Source organism: Sminthopsis crassicaudata, chromosome 5, assembly GCF_048593235.1.
Source record: "Sminthopsis crassicaudata isolate SCR6 chromosome 5, ASM4859323v1, whole genome shotgun sequence".
Taxonomy (NCBI): domain Eukaryota; kingdom Metazoa; phylum Chordata; class Mammalia; order Dasyuromorphia; family Dasyuridae; genus Sminthopsis; species Sminthopsis crassicaudata.
The window spans coordinates 178,436,547-178,461,926 of NC_133621.1; the positions used below are offsets into that span (position 1 = coordinate 178,436,547).

At 33.2% G+C, this 25,380-nt stretch overlaps 1 protein-coding gene across 1 annotated transcript in view; it reads right to left on the reverse strand.

The window, feature by feature from the left end:
* The window catches only part of SLCO1C1 (solute carrier organic anion transporter family member 1C1), a 156,415-nt gene extending 137,271 nt beyond the window's left edge, over positions 1-19,144 (reverse strand). Inside the window, exon 1 of the mRNA XM_074268885.1 lies at positions 18,829-19,144. The gene's annotated coding sequence lies outside the window, so the exon portion shown is untranslated. The remainder of the gene's footprint in view (positions 1-18,828) is intronic.
* Positions 19,145-25,380: the final 6,236 nt, after the last annotated feature.

The following is a 25,380-nucleotide window of genomic DNA, read 5'->3' on the forward strand; positions in this document are numbered from 1 at the left end:
GAATTGGACAAATGGAAATGAATGACTCAATGAGACATCAGAAATTAATCAAGCAAAAATTTTAAAATGGAAAAATAAAAGAAAATATAAAAGGCCTCATTATAAAAACAACTGAACTGAAAAAATAGATAAGAAGAAATATTCTAAGAATTATTGGACTACATGAAAAAAAAAAAAGAACCTGGACATCTTTCAAGAAATCATCAAGGAAGTTACCCTGATATCCTACAACCAAAGTATATTATAGCCACTGAAAGAATTACCACCTAAAAAAAAAAAAAAAGCAAGCACAAGAAACAATTTAAGTATTAAGGAGCCATATCAGGATTACCAAGGACCTAGCAGCTTCCTCATTGGATTAATCAGAGAGTTTAAAATATGACATTCCAAAAGACAAGGAGACTACAAACAAGAATCACAAAACAGCAAAACTAAGCATTATATTTCAAGGGGAAAGATGGATATTCAGTGAAATATGAGGTTTTCAATAAATTTTTGATGAAAAGACCAGAACAAAACACTGCTGAGGAGGGAAAGCGGGAAATGAGACAGAAAAGTATAACTAAAAATAGGATGGCAGGAAATACACAGTTAGTAATCTTAATTGGAATATAAATGGGACAAACTCTCCCATAAAATAGAAGTAGATAGAAGACTAGATTAAAAGCCATAATCCTACAATATGTTGTTTATAAGCATTTGAAGCAAAGAGCTACATATAGAATTAGGTAAAGAACTGGAGGAAAATATATTATGCTTCCACTGAAGCAGAAAAAAAAAGCAAGGGTAGAAATTTTGATCCTCAGATTAAGCAAAAGCAAAAATAGATAAAAGTAAAAGAGATAAGGAAGAAAACTATATTTTGGTAAAGGGTACCATAAATAATAAGAAATATCAATACTAGATATATGTGCACCAATTGTTTTAACATCCAAATTCTTAGATAAGTGAATTGAAAGAAGAAATAGACAGCAAAACTATAGAAGTAGGGGTCTTATTGCCCTTCCATCAGAATTAGATAAATCCAACAATGAAGAAATTAAGGAAATGAATAAAATTTTAGAAAAGAGAAAACTGATTGGGAATAGAAGGGAATAAACCTTTTTGTAAGAGGTAGTTACAAACAGCATATTACAGCATAAAAACCTCACAATCAAATGAAGAAAGGTAGAAATAGTAAATGCATCCTTTTCAGATCATGATGCAGTAAAAACTGAATATAGTAAAGAGCCAAGGAAAAATGGACCAAAAATTAATTGGAAACCAAATTATTCTAAAGAATGAGTGGTTCAAATAACAAATCACAGAAACAAATGATAATTTTGTCCAAGAGAATGTCAATTATAAAGTATGAGCTAGCTCCTTGGAGGCTTCAGGGTCAGCCAGAGTCAGGATAAATCAAAGTCCTTGCTCTTTAAGGGGAGAAGTGAAGGAGGTAGGCAAGGTTCCACATGGCTTGCCAAAGGTGTATCCTGGATTCTAGAGTCTCCAACCTCTCGTCTCCTCTTCCTGCCACCAAATGACTCTGACTCCTCTCTCTCTGTGCTCTAATCTTTACTTACGATTATCTCACCACCAAACATTTGGCAAGCACCAATGGTGAGGAGATCCAGCATCCAAATATATGTTAATAGAACCATTATCTCACATAGAATAGGTAACCTTAAGTGTTCTCTTGTCTGATTCAGAGTTTCAGCCCTCTATAGACAATAATGAGATAGCATTCCAGACCTTATGTGATGAAACTAAAGCAGTTCTTAGGGGAAATTTTATATCACTTGCTTACATAAATAAAATAGAGAAAGAGAAGGTCAATGAATTGGGCATGCAACTAAAAAAAAAAAGATAGAAACAGGAGAAATTAACCATCAAAATTAAATACCAAATTAGAAATTATGAAAATCAAAAAATTTAATAAAATTGAATGTAAGAAAACTATTTAAGTAATAAACAAAATAAGAGTTGGTTTTGAAAAAAAAACAAAATAGATAAACCTTTGGTTAACTTGATTAGAAAAAGAAAAAAAGAAAAGAAGAAAATCAAATTATCATTATCAAAAATGAAAAGGATTAATTTGCAACAAATGAAGAGAAATTAAAATAATTATTAGGAGCTATTTGGCTCACTTGTATGCCAATAAATCTGATAATCTAAATAAAAATATAGATTGCCTAGATTAACAAATGAGGAAATAAATCATTTATTTGTCCCATTTGAGAAAAGTAAATTGAACAAGCTGTTAATGATCTCTCTAAGAAAAAAACTCCAAGTCCTTATGTTTTTGCAAATGAATTCTACCAAACATTTAAAAAGCAATTTGTTCCAATACCATATACACTATTTGGAAAAATAGGGAAAGAAGTCCTACTAAACATGAGACAAATATAATATGGTGCTGATTCTTTAATCAGGAAAAGTCTAAACAGAAAAAGATAATTACAATCTTCCTAATGAATATTGGTGAAAAATCTTAAATAAAATATTAGTAAAGATATTACAGCACCTTATTACCAGGAATACAGAGCTGGTTCAATATCAGGAAAACTATTAACAATTGACCATATTAATAGCCAATGAAAAGAAATCATATGATTGTCTCAGTAAATGAAGAAAAAGCATTTGACCAAATACAAATTTCATTCCTATTGATATCACTAGAGAGAATAGGAAGGAACGGAGTTTTCCTTAAAATGATTAGTATTTATCTAAAACTTTCAGCAACATTATACATAATAGGAATAAACTAGAAGTGTTCCTAATAAGATCGAGTGAAAAAAATGTTGTCCAATCACTATTATTATTCAATATTCTGCTAGAAATATTAGCTTTAGCAATAATAGAAAAAAAGAAATTGAAAGAATTAAAGTAAATAAAGAGTAAACAAAATTTTCATGCTTTTCAGATGATATAATGATATATTTAGAGAACCCTAGAGAATCACTAAAAAAAATCTACTACAATTAACAACTTTAACAAAGTTACAGGATATAAAATGATCCCACATATATTATCAGTGTTTAAATATATTATCAACAAAATCCAGTATAAACTATACATAAACTATATAACATATATATATGTAATATAAATAAATTATATAAAGTATAGATTATATAACATATTTGGGAACCTATCCACCAAAGCCAGTAACTATATGAACACAATTATTAAGCACTTTTCACACAAATAAAGTTATATCTAAATAGCTGGAAGAATATCAATTACTCAGTGGTAGAATGAATTTATACAATAAAAATGACAATACAATCTAATTTAATCTACTTATTCAGTGTCATACTAATCCAAGTGCCAAAAAATTACTATATATATATATATATATATATATATATATATATATATATATATATATATATATATATATATATATATATATATATATATATATATATATAAATATTAACAAAATTCATCTGGAAGAGCAAAATGTCAAGAACTTCAAGGTAATTAATGAAATATTTGCAAAACAACGTGGCCTAGTTGTACTAGACCTAAAATTATACTATAAAGCAGCAGTCATCAAAGCCATTTGGTGCTGTCTACGAAATAAAGTACTGGATCAGTGCAATAGATTAGGTTCACAAGACACAATCAATAGTGACTATACAAATCTAGTGTTTGATAAACTCAAAGACTTCCTCCTTCTGGGATAAGAACACACTATTTGACAAAAAGTTCTGAAAAAAAAAAAAGAAAAGAAAAGTATTATGGCAGAAACTAGACCAACATGTAACACCTTAAACTAAGATAAGATGGAAATGGATTTATGATTGAGATATAAAGGTTATTTTATACTGCAAGAAAATTAGGATAACAAAGGATAGTCTACCTCTCGGATCTGTGGATAAAGAAGGGATTTAAGGCCAAAAAAGAACTAGGGAACATTATGAAATGCAAAATGATTATATTAAATTTTTTTTTTACAAAGAAAACCAATGCAGCCAAGATTAGAAGGGTAGCATAAAGCTGAGGAAAATGTTTACACTAAGTATTTCTGATACAAGCCTCATCTCTAAAATATATAGAGAATTGATTCAAAACCACTTGCCAACTAGTAAGTGATCAAAGAATAAGAACTGACAATTTTCAGGTGAAGAAATTAGTCATATGAACTAGTCATATGAAAAAATGCCCTAAATCCCTTTTGATTAGAGAAATACAAATTGAGACAGCTCTGAGGTACCACTTTACAACTCTCAGAATGGCTAAAATGACAGGAAAACATAATGATACAATTTTAATGGAATGTGGGAAAACTGGGACACATACATATTTGGTGGAGTTGTGAACTTATCTAACCATTCTGGGGAGCAATTTGATGCTATACACAACAACAGTAAATTTATATGACAATCAATTTTGTTGTTAGTGGCTCTTTTCAACTGTGAAGTTATTCAAGCCAGTTCCAATAATCTTGTGATGAAGAGAGCCATCTGCATCCAGAGAGAGGTTTGTGGGATTGAGTGTAGATCACAACATAGTATTTTCAAATTTTTATTGTTGCTTCCATTTTTTTCTCATGTGTTTCTTTTTTGATATGATTTTTTTTCTTGTGTAGCATGATAATTGTGAAAATACATATAGAAGAATTGCCATTTTTAACATATATTGAATTACTTAACATCTAGGGAAGAGAGTGAGGAGGAAGGGAAAAATTCAGAACAGAAGGTTTTCCAAGGGTGAATGTTGAAAATTATATATGCATATGCTTTAAAAAAAAAAGTTGCTATTCTCATGTAATTTGTACCCAAATAGAGGAAATATATTTTATATGTACAAATGTATATACATATAGATGTGTGTGTGTTTCTGGTGTTCTGAAAATCTTAGAGCAGTTTTAAGTTTTACTAAGTTTGAAAATATAAATGCTACAAACATAAATTTTTGAAATGTTAATTATTTAACATTTCAAAATATTCATATGTTTAATTATAATAAGTTTAATTATTTTTAATACACATTGCTTTATGAATTATGTTGCAAGAGAAAAATCAGAGTAAAAGGGAAAAAACATGGGAGAGATTAAAAAAAAAAAGAAAAAAAGAAATGAACATAGCATATCTTGATTTACATTCAGTCTCCTTAGATCTTTTTCTGGATGTAGATGGCATTTTTTGTCCAAAGTCTATTGGGATTGCTTTGGATCACTGAACCCCTGAGAAAAATCAAGCCTTTCATAGTTGATCATCACATATTTTTGCTGTTATTGTGTACAATGTGTTCCTGGTTCTGCTTGTTTCACTCAGCATGAGTTCATGTAATTCTTTCCAAGCCTTTCTATAATCAGCTTGTTCATTTTTTTAATAGAACAACAATATTCCAATACCTTCATATAGTACAACTTATTCTGCCCATTCCCCAATGGGCAACTACTCATTTTCCAATTCTTTACCATAGTGAACTACCATAGTGAACTGCTTCAAACATTTTTGTACATGTGGATCCTTTTCCCTTCATGATTCCTTTGGGGTACAGACCCAGTAGTAGCATTGCTAGGTCAAAGGGTATGCATAGTTTGATAGGCCTTTGGGAAAAGTTCCAAATTGATTGTCAGAATGGTTGATTCATTTCATAATTCCACCAACAATGTATTAGTGTCCCACTAATCCCCTCCAACATTTATAATTATCTTTTCCTGTCATCTTAGCCAATCTGAAAGTGTGAGATACCTCAGAATTGTTTTAATTTGCATTTCTCTAATCAGAAGTAATTTACGGAATTTTTTCATATAACTATAAATGGATTTAATTTCATCATCTGAAAATTTTTCATATCCTTAGACCATTTATCAATTGGGGAATGATTTATATTATTATAATATGCATATGTTTGGAAATAAAAAGTTTTAATAAAAAACCTGTGCATACACTTTGATTTATCAGTGTCTCTATTGATCATAAAAAAGGAAAAGAACCCACATGTTCAAAAATATTTGTAGCAGGTTTTTTTTTTGTGTGTGTTTTTTTGTGATGTCAAGAACTGGAAATTGAATGGATAAGTTAGGGAATGGTTGAATAAGTTATGCTCTATGAATGTAATGGAATATTATTATTCTATAAGAAATTATGAACAAGCTAATTTCAGAAAAATCTGGAAAGACATAACATGAGCTGGTGCTAAGTGAAGTGAAAAGAATCAAAATAATAATATATACAACAACAAGAAGATTATGTGATGATCAGTTGGGATAGACCTGACTCTTTTCAACAGTGAGGTGATTAAAGGCGATTCCCATGCACTTATGATGGAAAGAGCCATCTGCATCCAGAGAGAGGTGTGGAGACTGAATGAGAATCAAAGTATAGTATGCTCACCTTTTGTTATTATTGTTTGTTTGCCTGTTATTTTTTCCCCTCATGTTTTTTTTTTTTCCCTTTTGAGCTGATTTTTCTTACACAGTTTGACAAATATGGAAATTATAAGAATTAGACATGTTTAACCTATATTGGATTACTTGCTTTCTAGGAGAGGCAGAGGAGAGGGTAAAATATTGAACCATATTTGCATGCATTTGAAAAAAATAAAATTAGAAAAAAAGTAAATATATTTAAAATGATTATACATGTAAACTCTATTTCAGATTACTTGATACCTTGCAGAGGCAGGAGAGAGTGGGGACAAAGGAAGAGACAGAAAATGGAAATCCAAATTTCATAAAAGAAAATGCTATTTATATTTACACAGAAGGGGTGAAATTATTTTTTGTTGTTTAAATTTTTTAAATTTATCTTATTAAAAACAGAAAAGGAAGACAACAAAATGAAACAAAACAAAAGAGAACATTGTCATGTGCCTATCAGAACAACAGGGAAGATTCAAATTATATAACAACAAATTACCATATCAAGAAATTATATATAAGTAGAAGAAATCATATCAATAACTATCCATCTTTTTTTTTACTTCCTTGTAAATTGATCTTTTTGTTTTCTGCTGCTCACCTTTTTACTTTATTCTTTTTTCCTCCTTTCATCCCCCACATAATCCCCAAGATGACTCTAGTTAAGAAAGGATATAGTTATATATATATACATATGTTGATATATACATACACAAACACATACACATCCCCATACATAAGCACACATAACTTTCTTATCTGCTTCTAACTTGCCTTGCTATTGTTTAATCTCCTCTCAACTCTCTCTTGTCTTGTACCCACATCTTTTATTTCCTGGTCTGCCCATATCTCCTCCTTCTTATTTCTTTATAGATTTTGGAAGGTGCTATACTCTTCATGGTATTTATGTAGTGCTGACTATTTAACATGTTCCCAATGTGAGTTGGTTTTCAGAACAACTAGTCCTCCTCCAATCTCTAATGCCTCTGTATTTATTCTTCTTCTGAAATGTATAATATAATTGCTATTTTTACTTTAACCCTGTTGCAATCTTTCTTTTGAGCTGTCCTATTGTTGATATCAATCTTAATCATTCAGTATTCATTTCAATGTAAAAAAACACACAAAACAAAACATAAACAATCTGTTCATGTTGAGTTCCTTGAGTTCTTATATGTCAAATTTTCTACTAAGTTTAGATTTGGTTGATAGAAAATCTGTAAGTTCATTGAATGTCTATATTTTCTCATTAAAAATTTTGCTGGATGTGATATTTTTGTCTGTAACCCTAGTTCCTTTGATTGTCAGTAGATATGATTCCAGCATCTGCAGTCTTTTATTGTGGCTGCTGATAAATCCTGTACAATTCTAATTATAGCTTTTGTTTTGAATTTTTTTTTTCTTGTTTCTTGAAAATTTTTCTCTTTTATCTGGGGGTTTCAAAATTTGGCAATAATGTTCCTATGTGTTTTCCACAAAGGATTTCACTGAGGTGGTGTTCAGTGGATTTTTTCTAGTTCTACTTTTTCTTCATGTTCTATATCTGCAGAACAATTTTCTTGATTATTTCTTGCATTTTGTGTCAACATTTTTGGTCACAAATTTCATGCAACCCACTTATTCTTGTATTTTCTGTTCTTGATTTGTTTTCTAGATATGTAATTTTTTTCTTATAAGATCTTTCACATTCTTTTCTATTTTTTTCATTCTTTATCATCTGTTTTGTTATTTCTTGGTCTCTCATAACTTCACTGACTTCCCCTTATGCAATTCTAATTTTCAAAGAGTTATTTTTGTCTTTGAGACTCTGTATCTCCTTTTCTACTTGGTTAACTTTTTCATAATCTTGTTTTTCTTGGATAGAGTTTACTTTTGTTTTTTAGTTTTTTTCTCAATGTCTCTCATTTGATTTTTGTTGGAATCCAGCTCCAGTGAATACCAAAGGTGTGAATGAATATACAAAGTGTGGCAGAAGATATGCTTTACAATCTCCATTTATTAATCTGAATGCCAGGCTTAATATACCTTTTAGGCTAGTGTTACAATATTACAAGCTACCTTCAGCTGACATCATTCCTCTAGGGTTAATGCATATTCCATACTTTGACATTTCAGTATCTACTTTAGCTATCAATATCCAGATACTTATCAACAGGGAATTGTAAATAGCCTAGTTGTGATGCTCATCCACATCAACAATTGTAAATAGTTGTGATATTTCATCAATACCAGTACTTGTTGAAACAGAGTAGTAAATAAAAAAAATTATCATATTAATGTATTTACTTCAAATAGGTCTTTAATTCATTGTTAAGGAGTAAATAGTATAGTTAAAATGCTTTGTTCCTGTTGCATGCATTCTCCTAAGAATTGTCCTAAATTTATCGAATACCTCTTTACAATTATTAATACCAGGATAGGACTCTAGCTATTTGTGGACTTATTCAATACTGGCTCTCTACAGATCTTTAATTTTTTTTTAAATTTTTCTATAAATTCTCTCTGAGCAGGTAGCCATTTCACATTATTCTTTGAGATAGATTACTACAGTGTTCTCCTCTGAAGATGAACCCTGGTTTTCCCCATCCCTGTTTCTGTCGTGGATTTCTTTCTTCTTTGCTGGTTCGTTTTTTAAAAATAAGAGGTATGAGTGTAAGCACTTCTAATCCTGAGGTGGGGAGGATAGTGTCCCTGCATTTACTTCAGCTATCCTCTTTGACCAGGAACCATAAATCAAAAGCTCTCCACTCCAGCAAGTGCCCAAAGTCAGCAGCATCCCTGCCCAACTGACTCTGCACTCACTGGTTGTTCTGGTTCCTTCTGCCCAGGGGAATCTCTGTAGCACAACTAGGCCTGGCATTCCTAATCAGTCGAGGTTCTCTCAGTCTTCCCTGAATCTGACCCAGACTCCACAAGCAGTCCAGGAGGTGAAAGATTTTGTGATTCCTCCTGAATCTCCAGCCACATACCCCTAACCCAAGGGTTTCCCACTTGGTATTTCTGAGGAGCTGGGGGAAAATAACCATGAATTAAATTGAAATCACTCTGGCTTTCACTGATTGACCAATTAAAGATCCCAGGCCAAGCCCCACTTGATTATTGTTTGGGCCCTGATTGGCTCATAGTGATGTAAATAACATTTTTTTTCTGTTTTGGTCAGAATCTTCTTCAACCAGAATACTATTTTTTGAGTAGGTAAAAGAGGCCATCCTCTGCCACATTTATTTAAAAAGTCAAGGTCTCCCATTGCATATAGGGTCATCTCCAGTCCTCCTGATCTATATCTTGCCACTGGACCCAGATAACTGAAGGGAAAAGTGAGGCTTGTCACTTTGCACAACCCTCTCACTTAAATCCAATTTACTTTGAGTTCTTTTCCCAAATGTTGGATGATCACTTTAGGGCATAGAAGAAATGCAGGATTTGGATGAAATGTTACCTGAGGTCCTTTCCAGTTTTGAGATATTGTAATTCTCTTAATTCCAGAAATTATAAGTCACTCAGAACAATGTCAATCTATACTGTTAAATATCTTATGATATATTATCTACATCTTCTACATGAAAAATTACACAAAGGATATACTCAAATATATATATGTATGTATATATAACTGGACAAGCAGGTGACCTGTTACATAGTGAGGAGATATAATACATAGAGAACCTGAGTACTACATTAGTAACCCTAAAATATTTAATAACAAAACAATAATTAAATATAGAGAAAACACCAATTCTCATTGTCAATCACCTATGAGTAGTATATAGGAAGAAATGTAAGATCCTGATTACAAGCATCAAAAGGGTGGAGAAATCGATTGGCATTACATGAGGAAAATCATATATTGGTAAAAATATATATCTACCAAAGTACTTAAACAGCATTTGTTAGAGAAATAACTTTATCCCAAGTTAAGTTTACTATGCTATAGTTTTAGCAGAGCTATTACAAATCTTTCATACAGTAGATAGATCAAGTAATTAGTCTCTCACTTAAGTGTGAAGTATTAATCCTCAGTGGTCATTAAAACTGTACTCATCTTTATTCACTAGGCTACCACTGTAATTTGGGCCCTCAGTATTTGTGGTAAAAGCCTCTTAATTGGTTTCTCTATTTCAAATCTATCTTTGTTCCCCTTCTCCTAAAATATCCTTGATACAATGAAAAAAATCATCTATCTAAAACACAAGATCAACAATATTACTCTGCTGCTCAAAACTCTCAAGGGGCTTCCTACTACCTCTATAATAAAAGAAAAAACTATTTTTTGTGGTATTAAAAATTCTTCATGGATGGAATTAGGAAGATGGTGAAATAATTGTTTTTAATCAAACTCTTCTGACCTCAAACCATAGGAAAATAATTTATGGAGCAGATATAGAATACCTGTAGTCATTGACATTTCAAACTCAACAGTTCATAAATGACTCCCTCAAACCCACCATCCTTCCTAACCTTCCTATTTTTGTCTAGTCTACCACCATTATTATAACCAAAAGGTTCACAACCTTAGCATCATCCTTGCTTTTTTATGCTCCATCACAATATACATGATATTCTAAAAGATTTAGTGCAATTTTAGTCTATTAAAGCTGAGACTTTGGCAATATCCTGAATATTTTCTCTAATCTGTTTCCAAATTTTGTCATTTCTTTCTTTACAGCATTTCTTTTTCTATATTCTTCTCTCTATTGACATGGTTACCAGAATAGTTCAGGTTCCCATCACCTCTCATCAAGAAAATTGTAATAGCTCCTAATTTGTCTCAAAAAGGGACCCACCCCACTCCCCAACAAATACATATCATGTCCTTTTCAGTCTTATGCTCTGTCACATATTGTATGATATAATGTCACTGGTCTTCTTGCTCTTCTTTGAAAAAAAATAACATTCCATATCTTGACTAGACATTTCATTTACAACTTAATATTTACTCATTATATTTAAAATTTCTGTTGTCTACTCATTTTTCCCAATCTTTTTTTTTCTAGAAGCAGCTAGGTGATATATATATATATATATATATATATATATATATATATATATATATATATATATATATACATAGAGACCTGAAATCCAAATCAAGCCTCCAACTATTGACTAGCTGGGTAACCTTGACAATTCACAATCTCTGTTTATCTCAGTGAATAATAGTAATTATGATAGAATCCATCATCCAAGAATATTATAAGGAAAAATGGGATTATATCTGTCAAATGGTTCATGCAGCATCTAAAACCTTGTAGTGCTAATAAATGTTTTCTTTCTTCCTAATTATTTTAGGTGTGATAATTTCTTTTTTTCTAATTTTTTATTAATAGTTTTTATTTATATCAAAATGTGCATACCCTTTGACCCAGCCATACTACTACTGGGCTTATACCCCAAGGAAATACTAAAGAAGGGAAAGGGACCTGTATGTGCCAAAATGTTCGTGGCAGCCCTTTTCATAGTGGCTAGAAGCTGGAAGATGAATGGATGTCCATCACTTGGAGAATGGTTGGGTAAACTATGGTATATGAATGTTATGGAATATTATTGTTCTATAAGAAATGACCAACAGGAGAAATACAGAGAGGCTTGGAGAGACTTACATCAACTGATGCTGAGTGAAACGAGCAGAACCAGAAGATCATTATACACTTCAACAATGATACTGTATGAGGATGTATGCTGATGGAAGTGGATTTCTTCAACATAGAGAAGAGCTAATCCAATTCCAATTGATTAAGGATGGACAGAATCAGCTACATCCAGAAAAGGAACACTGGGAAATGAGTGTAAACTGTTATTTTTACCTTCTGAATCCAATTCTTCCTGTGCAACAAAAAATTCGGTTCTACACACATATATTGTATCTAGAATATACTGTAATATATTTAACATATATAAGACTGCTTGCCATCTGGGGGAGGGGGTTGGGGGAGAAAGGGAAAAATCTGAATAGAAGTAAGTGCAAGGGATAATGTTGTAAAAAATTACCCATGCATATGTACTGTCAAAAAATGTTATAACTATAAAATAAAATAAAAATTAAAAAAAAAAGAAAAGGAAAAAAAAGTATTATTACCTGCATTTTACAGGTGAGGAGAATGAGCTTCAGGTAACACAGCCTCATTTAGGGAGAACATTTGCTGAAAAAATATTTTCAAGGAAACACATTTGCTAGGGTGCCCGGGGAATTTTAAATATTATCATGACCATGATAAATATTCAACCTTGATCATCCTAATGAGTTGCTCTTGTAATAACTACCAATTAGCACAATCGCAGTAGAGAAGATAATGTCCTTTTAATTAGGGAGAGTCTGGAGGGGGAAAGCAGAAAACCCTGGCAGAAAAAAAATGCCACAAACTTTAAATCCTCCTCCCTTATTTGACCACCTCTCTTTCTTCCATCTCCAACTGCATAAAGGATGGCAGCAAAGGAGAAGGTCCTCTTGGAAAATGGCCCTTCCTGGGTTGTTCTGAAAAATGTCCTTTTTGCTCAGCAGAAATGGGCAAGTGTCTCCTGTTACGAGGGTCTGGAAACTATGTCTTGGCAAGAATATTTGAAAGAACTGTGGACTAAGGATGGATGTGATCCCTGTCGTCATATATTTGAAGGTTTGGCAAGAGAGGATTGGAAGAGGATATAGACGTATTCAAAACATCAGAATGGGGTACTGGGTTTGAAATCAAGAAGTCATCACTGCAAACATTTACTAGCTATGTGAACCTGGGCAATTCCCCTAATAACTCAGTTTTCTTGTCTGAAACATGAGAGGACTGACTGTAATAGTGTTTAGATTCCTTCCTGCTCTAAATCTATAATCCTAATCCAAGAGAAGTCTATTTAAAGTAAGTACATTTAATAAAAATTTTGTAACAATTTGGGAGCTATCCAACAATGAAATGGGCCATCCCATTGTAACTGTGGAATTCCCATCAGTAACTATTATTTGCCACTTTCTAACCTTGTGTTTATGTGATCATGAAAATGCATCATGAGTTTCTGGATGGAAATACTAATTTGTCTGTAAAAAAACTTATCTACTGACCTTTTACCTGAAGAATGAGAGTTCAACATTTGTCTAAGCGATAACCCTTGACTCTTGGATAAAAATACTTCCATTAAATGAGTGTGAACCACTACATAGCATTTCCAATCCCTCTGTTTTTGTCCGCTTGCATTTTTGATTTCCTTCTCAGGTTAATTTTACATTATTTCAAAGTCTGATTCTTCTTGTGCAGAAAAATAACTATATGGATATGTATACATATATTGTATTTAACATATTTAACATGTATTGGTCTACCTCCCATTTGGGGGTGGGAGTGGGAGAAGGAGGGGAAAAGTTGATACAGAAGGTTTTGCAAGGGTCATTGCTGAAAAATTACCCATGTATATATCTTGTAAATAAAAAACTATAATTAAAAAATAAGTTAATGGAAAAAAATAGTTTTTATTTACCAGATATATGCATGGGTAGTTTTACAACATTGACAATTTCCAAACTTTTGTTCTAATTTTTCCCCTCCTTCCCCCCACAGATGGCAGGTTGACCAATACATGTTCAATATGTTAAAGTATGAATTAAATACAATATATACATGTCCAAACAGTTGTTTTCTTGTACAAAAAGAATCAGACTTTGAAATAGCATACAATTAGCCTGTAAAGGAAATCCAAGATGCAGGAGGACAAAAATAGAGGGATTGGGAATTCTATGTAGTGGTTCACAGTCACCTCCCAGAGTTCTTTTGCTGGATGTAGCTAGTTCAGTTCATTACTGCTCTATTGGAACTGTTTTGGTTCATCTCATTGTTGAAAATGGCCACGTCCATCAGAATTGATCATCATATAGTATTGTTCTTGAAATATACAATAATCTCCTGGCCCTACTCACTTCACTTAGCTTCCGTTCATGTAAGTCTCTCCAGGCCTTTCTGAAATCATACTATTGGTCATTTCTTACAGAACAATAATATTCCATAATATTCATATACCACAATTTATTCAGCTATTCTCCAATTGATGGGCATCCACATATTTTCCAGTTTCTGGACACTATAAAGAGGGCTGCCACAAACATTCTTGCACATACAGGTCCCTTTCCCTTCTTTGAGATCTCTTTGGGCTATAATCCCAGTAGTAACACTGCTGGATTAAAGCTTGATAACTTTTTGAGCATAATTCCAAATTGCTCTCCAGAATGGCTGGATGTATTCACAATTCCACCAACAATGTATCAGTGTCCCTGTTTTCCCATATCCCCTCCAACATTCTGCATTATCTTTCCCTGTCATTCTAGCCAATCTGACAGGTGTGTAATGGTACCTCAGAGTTTTCTTAATTTGCATTTCTCTGATTAATAATGACTTGGAGCATCTTTTCATATGGCTAGAAATAGTTTCAATTTCTTCATCTGAGAATTGCTGTGATGATTTCTTTTTTCAAATAATAGTTTTTTTTTATTTTTACATATATGCAAAAGTAGTTTTCAGGATTCACCCTTGCAAAACCTTATGATCCAAATTTTTTCTTTCTCCCTTCTCCCATCCTCTCCCCTAGACTGTAATGCCAGAGAAACTGAGGTAAGATAGAGATTAGAGAGTTTTTAATATTTTATTAATTGGAGAGTTTAATTGACTGGACAGGACTCTCGTCTCAAAGTATCCAGTAATGAATGGGGGAATGATAAACACTTTTATAGCTTTTCAGACAAAGAAAGAAGAAGAGCGGGAAATTTAGAAGGGCTTGGTTCTGTCAGGATAGGGGGGAGAGACTGTAAATTATAACTAAAAGCCAGAGTCAGAATGTTTGAATAACAGAAGTAAAGATGTCAGTGAAGTATCCTAAATAGTCTTATCTTTTGGAATATTTTAGAGGGGCAGTGTCATAAATTCTTGGGGGCAGAAGGAGCTAGGAACCAGAAAGTCTGATCTGCTCCTCATCTCCCATTGACAATTTATAACCTTAGAGCAAATAGTCCTCAGTCTTAATGAACCAGGGTGGGTTTACAACTTAAGGTACTGAGGCAGAACAGTTAAGGAAATGAGATAGAACAATTCAGGGAAACTCAGTCAGGACAATAAGGAAAACTAGTGCAAGGAAACTGAGATAGAACAGCTCAAAGAGACTGTGGAATAACAAGACAAGAAGTAATCCTATATATGTTAAACATTTGCAATTGTTATAACATATTTCCACAATTACCATATTGCACAAGAAAAATAAAATCAAAGGGGGGGGAATTATAAAGAAAACAAAAAGCAAGGAAACAACAACAAAAAAGATGAAAATATTATGTTGTAATCTACATTCAGTCCCCATTTTCCTATTTCTGAGTGTAGATGACTCTCCCTCACAAATCTATTGGAACTAGGCCAAATGACCTCATTTTTGAAAAAAATCCACATCCATCAGAGTTGATAATAGTAAAATTTTGTTGTGGTTGTGTACAATGTTCTCTTGGTTCTACACACTTCATTTAGCATCAGTTCATGTAAATCTCTTCAGGCCTTTCTGAATATCCTGCTGATGATTTCATGTAGAACAATATGATTCTATAATATTTATATCCCATAACTTATTCAGTCATTTCCCACCTAATGAGCATTTGCTCAGTTATAGTTCCTTGCCACTACAAAAAGAGCTGCTACAAACATTTTTGCACATGTGGATCCTTTTCCTTTTTTATAATTCCTTTGTGATAGAGCTCCAGTAGAAACAGTGCTGGATCAAAGGATATGCACAGTTTCACAGCCTTTTGGGTATAATTCCATATTGCTCTCCAGAATGTTCAGATCAGTTCACAAATCTACCCCAATGTATTAGTGTTCCAGTTTTCCCATGTTCCCTCCAAAATTTATCATTATCTTTTTCTGTTATCTTAGCCAATCTGAGAGGTGTGTAGTGGTACCTCAGAAATGTCTTAATTTGCATTTCTTTGATCAATAATTACTTAGAACATTTTAAACATGATGATTAATTGGTTTAATTCCTTCATCAAATTTGCCTAAATATAAAAATTGTCTGTTCATAGCCTTAAGCTAGTTATCAATTGGAGAATGGTTTATAAATCTGAGTCAATTATTTATATATTTTAGAAATGAGTCCTTTATCAGGACCCTTGGATTTAAAAAAAAAAATCCTGTTTTCTGCTTCCCTTCTAATCTTGTCTGCATTGTTTTTGTTTGTACAAAAACAGTTTAATATAATCAAAATTATTCATTTTAAAATTCTTTATGTAGTGTATTTATTTTTGGCCACTAATTCCTTCCCTTTCCTTGGATCTGAGAGCTAGACTATCATTTGTTCTAATTTATTTATAGTATCCTTCTTTATATTTAAATCATAAACCACTATGGCCTTATCTTGATATTGGGTGTCAAGTGTTGGTCAGTGACTAGTTTCTGCCAACTAATTTCCAATTTTCCCAGCAATTCTTGTTAAATAGTGAGTTCTTATCCCAGAAGCTGGGGCTTGTAATGAGTTCTTACTTTCTCCTGTTTGTCATTTCTTTTTACTTTCTTAGGTGAATTTGTTACTATTTTGAGGCAATAAATTGGTGTAATTTCATTAGGAAAGTAGTAGTAGTTTCTCTATTATTTCTTGCTGAAATTCATGCATCACAATTATTTACGGGACAATCTATACAAGTCAAATAAACACATTGGTATTTGGGGATAAACAATGAAAAAAATATTGTTTTGAAGTGACCAGAGTTAGTGTGAATATTTAGAAATTTGTCTACCAATATGCTATCATTAAAACTAAATATATAAGCAAAACATTGTATTTCTAGAATTGTGTTAGTTTATAGGGAAATAATATAGTAGCAACAGTATTAAAATGTTAAATTTGAGATATGTGTTGAAACTACATTAATTCATCTCACTTTTAGAAGGATTAAAATGAAATATAATAAAAATTTAAAAATAACTCTAGACATATTCATTGATACTGTATTTGAGGAAAGTGATATCCAATCCCAAGCAACATCTAATACATATTTTTTTTTTTACAAGGATAAAATTTCTTCTTGAATTTATACCAAAAGGATCTTGCACTAAAACTATAGCTTAAGAAGCTTCACAATGATCTTACCAATAAAATATGCTGCAATGCTAAGTGACATTAAGTTGATATTAAGGGTAGGGAGTCTTAAGACTGTGTACATCTATTGTTTTTATGTTGATTTTTGGTTCACAACTGAGGTGAACCTTTATTTAAAAGAATTTTGCATTTGACTAAACTTAATTATGGTTCTATTATTTGGACAGAACCTTTTTAGATTTAAAAAAAAACATTTGGTAATACTTGCATCATACCTAATTCAGTTATAAAATACAAAAAACTTTCAAACCATCTATTCAAAGTACTTTAATTGGAATCAATGATGTGGCATGTGGTATATATGGCCAGGTGTGGATGTTTTGTCAGTTGACTTAAAAATCAGTTGCTTTTGTTGTTGTGCTGTTGATAAAACTGAGAGTTAAGAGAGAGAAGGGTTGAAAGGAAAAAAATGAGCAAAAATAGGTATCACTAAAAATACAAAAGAAAATCCAAATAGATTCTTTTTTTTCATTTCATAATATTCTGAGACTAAATATTTTTAATCAGTTACTCTAGCATGATATCAAATAAATTTATGGATTTTTAACCTTTGCTGTTATACAAATAATTTTTTTACATTCTTACTTAGAAACCATGGTACTTCATCTTTTTTCCACGTAGAAACAAGGGCATAATTAGTTACTGATATTTCACATTTATCTTTGAGCTCACTTATTGAGAATGATTAATGTATCCCCCTTCACCAAAGGCCTCTTATATAATAAGACAACAAATCCTTTGGGAATAGCCTGAGATACAACATTAGCATATGTCAAGTTACATGAGTTGAAATGCAGCGTCCAGAAATGATAAGGATAGTATGAATATATAAAACAAAACTATATGTTTATATATATATATATATGTGTGTGTGTGTGTGTGTGTGTCATAATTAGTATGTTCATATATCATATATGTTTAAATACATACATATATACATATTATTCCATCTCTGGATAATCCATTTTTTGTTACACCACTTATAGTATGTCAGTGTTATTCTAAAGGTCACTCCAAAGGATTCTTTTATCTTGTCACATGAGATCCCTGAATTGGATTTCCCCCAAATATATTCTGCATAACTGAGTTCAATGATGAATGTGAAATTATCATAATGCATATGTATGTTTACTAGAACTGTAAATATATGCATACAACCAAAAAGAAACAGAAGCTATTCTCATCCTGTTTCCTTTCCTTCTCATACATCTTATATTTGGCCATTTCTACCAGGGGCACATCTCTTTTCAAAGCTCCACTTTGATTCTGTGGTAGGCCATTAAGAATGGAAAAGTTAAGACTGAATTCCTGGAACTTCTGGGATAGGAACATTCACAAAAGGAGGCAGAAGAACTAAATCTTACCTGGAAATAGAAATCGAAGCCAGTTGATGCCCCTCAATTATCTGTAGGAGAACTGGAGCCACAATCCTCAGAATAAAAGGAAGAGAAGAGATTTACCCAGAGCTGTCCTATGTGGGAAGGTGAGATAGGCTCTGATAGAGCAGATAAGGGAGGAAGAGGGATGAATGATGTGGTTTCCACCACCTTTGGGCAGTCTGCTCTCCCTTCTCTCTTCTCACGGTCCCTTTCCACTTGAAGCTTGCAGTACCCTAGCCACATTGGCAAAGGCGCTGACGGCATCTCAGCTTCCTGAGAACAGAAACAGTTCAAGCCTTTGAGCCATTTCTTTGCAAGTTGCTGTAAGCCTAAGGCTACACGTGATAAAGCTTTCTTTGTGTGTGTGTATGTGTGTGTGTGTGTGTATGTGTGTGTGTGTGTGTGTGTGTGTGTGAGAGAGAGAGAGAGAGAGAGAAAGAGAGAGAGAGAGACAGACAGACAGAGAGAGAGACAGAGAGAGAAAGGAGAGAGAGAGAGAGATAAAGGAGAGAGAGACAGAGAGAGAGAGAGAGAGAGATAAAGGAGAGAGAGAGAGAGAGAGATAAAGGAGAGAGAGAGAGAGAGAGAGAGAGAGAGAGAGAGAGAGAGAGAGAGAGAGAGAGAGAGAGAGAGAGAGAGAGAGAGAGAAGAGAGAGAGAGGAACAAGAGGAGGGGAGAAATTTCAAAAATCCCTTTACTTCATTAGGATTTTTTTTGTCAGACTGTCTTTGAAAAACATTTCTGAACTCTTTTGATTTAAAACAGGGTTGTTGAGCTCAATCCTTGCATGATGTGCTAAGTGACATTCCAGCACCTGTAGTGACATGTGATTTCAGATGCATTCAGGCTATATTCTCCCTACGCAGTCAGAAAATTATTTTCTCTGGGACATGCTGAATCACTCACACTCAGAACAGAAGTTTTGAAACTCTGGCACTGAACTTCAAACCTGGTCCAAGAAAGCTGTTTCTACAGAGAAATGAATGACTACAGTTCTAGGAAAATCCCTTTTCTGAGAAAGGAGTTTAGTGGGTTTTGAATAATGTCCAGTACTGATTAAGTACAACTGCAGGTTGAAGAGCTTTGTTGTTCAAGTCATGAGTTTTATGTATAATAAAAATGTGTTTCACATTGTCAGGGGCATGGGGGAAGGAGAATTTATTTCCCAGGTATTTATGTTATCAACAAATAATTTTTAAAAACAGGTTTAGTCATGTAATGACTAGTCATTCATTACATTGAAAGGCAACAAATGAAAATTTTCTCCTTAGAACATCTTAACTATGCTATATGAAAAATCTCATTATTCTTTAATTCTTCTTCCAATCAAATGGTCAACTAAAGTTCTTTCCTTTGAAAGATTCAGGTAGATAAACTGTTGTTGCTATAAGAGAATGTCCATTCCAGCTCTATTACCTTTTTTTTAAAAAGGAAGAAAGGAAGGAAGGAAGGAAAGGAAAGAAGGAAAGAAGGAAGGAAGGAAGGAAGGAAGGGAATGAAGGAAGGAAGGAAAGAAGGAAAGGAAGGAAGAAAGAAAGAAAGAAAGAAAGAAAGAAAGAAAGAAAGAAAGAAAGAAAGAAAGAAAGAAAGAAAGAAAGAAAGAAAGAAAGAAAGAAAGAAAAGAGAGAAAAACAAAAAAGGAAGAGAGAAAGAAAGAAAGAAAGAAAGAAAAACAAAAAAGGAAGAGAGTAAGAAAGAAAGAAAGAAAGAAAGGAAGGAAGGAAGGAAGGAAGGAAGGAAGGAAGGAAAGAAGGAAGGAAGGAAGGAAAGAAGGAAGGAAGGAAGGAAGGAAAGAAAAGCAAAAAAGGAAGAGAGAAAGAAAGGGAAAAAAAGAAAAAGAAACTAATGCACAGGATTTGGAAATGATTTACCCATGTATTTATCTGTCCATAATGCACAGAATTGGCATGATCACCCAGTCAATGTGTGGCAAAGCTCAGATTTGAACCCAATCTTTAGACTGCAATCCAGTGTTTCTTCTTCTACATCAATCTTCTCATGTTTAATAAAGATAGTTACCCCAATAAGAATAAAAGGAACATAATAGATTGCAAAAATTCTTATACTGTGGTTTGTGACTCCATATGGGTTACATAATTGAATTCTGGTTCATGAAATTGTGATTTATTATCAGCAAATGTTTGATTTGAATACCTATTTTATATGCCTATATACCTACCCAGGGTAGCATAAAAATTTCTCGGACAAAAAGGAGTTGTGAGTGGAAAAAAATTAAGAATCCCTTGATTAGAGGACTGGCCTTGGTATCAAAAAGACCTGTATTCAGGTCCTGTCTTTGACATAAATTTGTGCTGGGGAATCTGATTCAGCCCTGGGTGGTTTTTAATTCAAATAATTTATTGAATACAAGGGTCATTCCAAGGTAACCCTGGGCTTTCAAGTCCACTTTAGAGAAACTATGACCTTAACTATTAAACTTCTAGATGTACTTTAAGATGAACTTCAATGTTTGGAAATTTCTTGAAGTGTCATGACCAAGATTTTAAGTCAAGAATGGCTCATTTCTGAATTTGATTTTTGGGGGTAGATTTTGAGTACAAGAAATCTAAGTTGGCAACTCTTCTCTATACGCTGGAGATATATCTGGATCTAAAATGTCTAAGACAGATGACATTCTCATGGAATTTCATCCTGAATTGAGAACTGCCTGGATTATCTTCCATAAAAATGAAATCTCCCTATTTTTTGGTTATACATGTGCATTCGTCTCTTAAAACATTTCTTTATGAATCATGTTTGCAGAGAAAAATCAGAGCAAAGGGGGAAAATATGAGAGAAGAAAAAAAAAAACAGAAGAAAAAAAAAACAGTGAACATAGCATATGCTGATTTACATTCAAGCCTCTTTCCATATGCAGATGGTGTTTTATATCCAAAATTTATTGGGATTGCTTTGGATCATTGAACTGCTAAGAAAAACCAAGTCTTTCATAATCATCATATAATCTTGCTGTTACTTTTCACAATATATTTTTTGTTTTCCTTGTTCAGCATCAGTTCATATAAATATTTCCAGGCCTTTCTAAAATCAGTTTGTTCATCATTTTTATACAATAATAATCTTCCATTACTTTCATATATCATAATTTTTCAGCCTGTCCCAATTGATAGGCATCTACTCATTTTCCAATTCTTTGTCACCACAAAAGAAACTGGTATAAACATTTTTTCCACACATGGGTCTTTCCCCCTTTTATGATTTCCTTGGGAAATAGACCCAGACGTGGTGTTACTTGATCAAATGCTATGCCCAGTTTATAGCCCTTTGAGCATAATTCCAAATTGCTCTCCAAAACTGTTGGATCATTTCACAACTTCATCATCAATGCAGTTTTCTCACATCCCCTCTAACATTATCTTTTCATGTAAAAAAAGCAGATTATTTATGTGGCTTTATTTTATATTCTCTAATATTGTTAAATCTGTTAATTGTTTCAATTAAGTTTTTGGATAATTCCCTTTTTTAATTAAAGCTTTTTATTTTTCAGAATGCATTTTCAACATTCATCCTTGCAAAACCTTATGTTCCAAATTTTCCCTTCCCTTCCCCTCATTATCTCCCCTAAACAGCAAGTCTTCCAGTATATGTTAAACATGTACTGATTAAGTACAACTGCAGGTTGAAGAGCTTTGTTGTTCTATACATAATTCTATAATTATCATGCTGCACAAGAAAAATCAGATAAAAAAAGGGAAAATATGAGAAAGAAAACAAAATGCAAGCAAACAACAAAAAAGTGAAAATATTATATTGTTATTCACACTCAGTTCCCACAGCTCTCTCTCTAGGTGCACATGGGTCTCTTCATCAGAAGACCACTGGTACTGGCCTGAGTCACTTAGCTTTTGAAAAGGCCATGTCCATCAGAATTGATCATCATATAATCTTCCTGTTGCACTTCATGTAATTCTTGCCAGTACTCTCTAAAATCATCCTGTTGATCATTTCTTATAGAACCACACTATTCCACAACATTAATGAACCATAATTTATTTAGGCATGCCCCAAGTGATGGGCATCCACTCAGTTTCTATTTTCTTGCCACTACAAAAAGGGATGCTATAAACATTTTTGCATACTTGATATTTTTACAATTGATTAGATCTGACTTTATTTGTGTGGAAGGCATTTTTAATTGTGTTCATAAAAGTATTGACTTTGTCTTGCCAGGTAGGCTTTGAAACATTTTATATTATCTACAGTTATTTTAAATGGAACTTCTCTTTGTATTTCTTGCTGCTGGACTTTGTTAGTAACAAGTACTGATATATTTATGTGAATACTAATATGTAAGTATTAGCGCAGACTCAGTACAGTCATTGCTGTTCTGTTAGTGGCTCTCTGCTGCCCTACCCCCAGTCTGTAGAGGAAGCCCATTAATACCATCCAGCCCCATCCCCCCAAAACAGACCAATTGTTTCTCTTGTCAGTTTGTTTTCTTCGATTCCTACTCTGACAAAATGAACAAAAAATTCAAAAGGGCTCTAACCATTGACAGCTTCTGTGTGGAGAGGGAGCAGACTTCAAATGCTGAGGAGACTAGGAACAGACTGTCCCCAGATGTATCCCCTGGGAGGGATATAAGCTGCTCCTCAATACATAGAGGAAATCAAAAAGGTTCTCACAAGAGAGTTGGAAGAGAAATGGGAAAAGGAAAGGGAAGCTTGGCAAGAGAGCCTGGAGAAGTCATCCCATGCATTCAAAGGCAGACTGGATAAAGAAATCAAATCATTGAGAAACAAGATTAGTGAGCTGGAAAAGGTAAACAACTCCAAGGAAAATAGGATTAGTGAACTGGAAAAAGAAAACAGCTCTCTAAAAAATAAAATGGATAAAATGGAAAAAAAATTCCATAGAAGATAAAAACTCAATTGGACAATTACAAAGAGATATAAAAAAAGTGAGTGAAGAAAATACATCATTGAAAATTAGACTGGAACAAGTAGAAATGAATGACTCAAGGAGAAACCAAGAGGTAGTCAAGCAAAACCAGAGAAATGAAACAACTGAAAAGAATGTCAAGTACCTTACCAGAAAGACAACAGACCTGGAAAACAGATCCAGGAGAGACAATTTGAGAATAATCGGACTCCCTGAAAAATGGGAGGAAAAAAAGAGCTTGGACACCATTTTCGAGGAAATTATCAAAGAGAACTGCCCAGACATTCTGGAAACAGAGGGTAAAATAGACATTGAAAAAATTCATTGATCACTTACTGAAAGGGACCCTAAAATCAAAACGCCAAGAAATATAGTGGCCAAGTTCAAGAACCATCAGACAAAGCAAAAGATATTGGAAGCTGCTAGAAAAAAGCAATTCAGATGTGGAGGATCCACAATAAGGATAACCCAGGATCTAGCAGCATCCACATTAAAAGAACGAAGGGCCTGGAACATGATATTCCAAAAGGCTAAGGAACTTGGTATGCAGCCAAGAATAACTTACCCAGCAAGAATGAGCATCGTTTTCCAGGGAAGAAGATGGACATTTAACGAAATAAATGAATTCCATCTATTTTTGATGAAAAAACCAGACCTACATAAAAGGTTTGATCTTCAAATTCAGAACTCAAGAGATTTCTAAAAAGGTAAAAAGAAATCTTGAGAACTATAATTCTGTCAAAAAAATATGTAAAGAACATAAGTACAATTTGTCTTAGAAACTAGAGGTGGAAAGGAAATTATATCATAAAAAAGTGTAAAGTGGTGGTACTACATCTCATGAAGAGGCAAAGGTAACCTATTATATCTGAGAGAAAGAAAGGAGGAAGATGAACATAGCGTGTATCAATAGACATATTCGATTTATGGTGAAACTTCTTCCACTTCATTGAAAAGTGAAAGGGAAGGAGTAAGCTAAGGGGAAGGGAATACAGAAATTTCGAGGAAAAGGGATAAAATAAGGGGAGGATCTTTAAGGTAGGGGAGGGATCCTAAAAAGGGAGGGCTGTGAAAAGCAAGTGGTGTTCACCAGTTTAATACTGGGTAGGAGGGTAAAAGGGAAGGAAAGGGGAAAAGCATAAGCAGGGGTTAATAGGATGGCAAGCAATATAGAATTAGTCCTTCTAACCATAAATGTGAATGGGGCAAACTGCCTCATAAAGAGGAAGCAGTTAGCAGATTGGATTAAAAGTCAGAATCCTACTATATGTTGTTTACAGGAGACACACCTGAAACAGGGTGTGACATTCAAACTAAAAGTAAAAGGGTGGAGCAGAATCTATTATGCTTCAGGCAAAACCAAAAAAGCAGGAGTAGCCATCCTCATCTCAGATCAAGCAAAAACAAAAATTGATCTAATTAAAAGAGATAAGGAAGGGCATTATATCCTGCTAAAGGGAAGCATCAATAGTGAAGCAGTATCAATATTAAACATGTATGCACCAAGTGGTGCAGCATCTAAATTCTTAAAAGAGAAATTAAGAGAGCTGCAAGAGGAAATAGATAGCAAAACTATAATAGCGGGAGATCTCAACCTTGCACTCTCAGAATTAGATAAATCAAACCACAAAATAA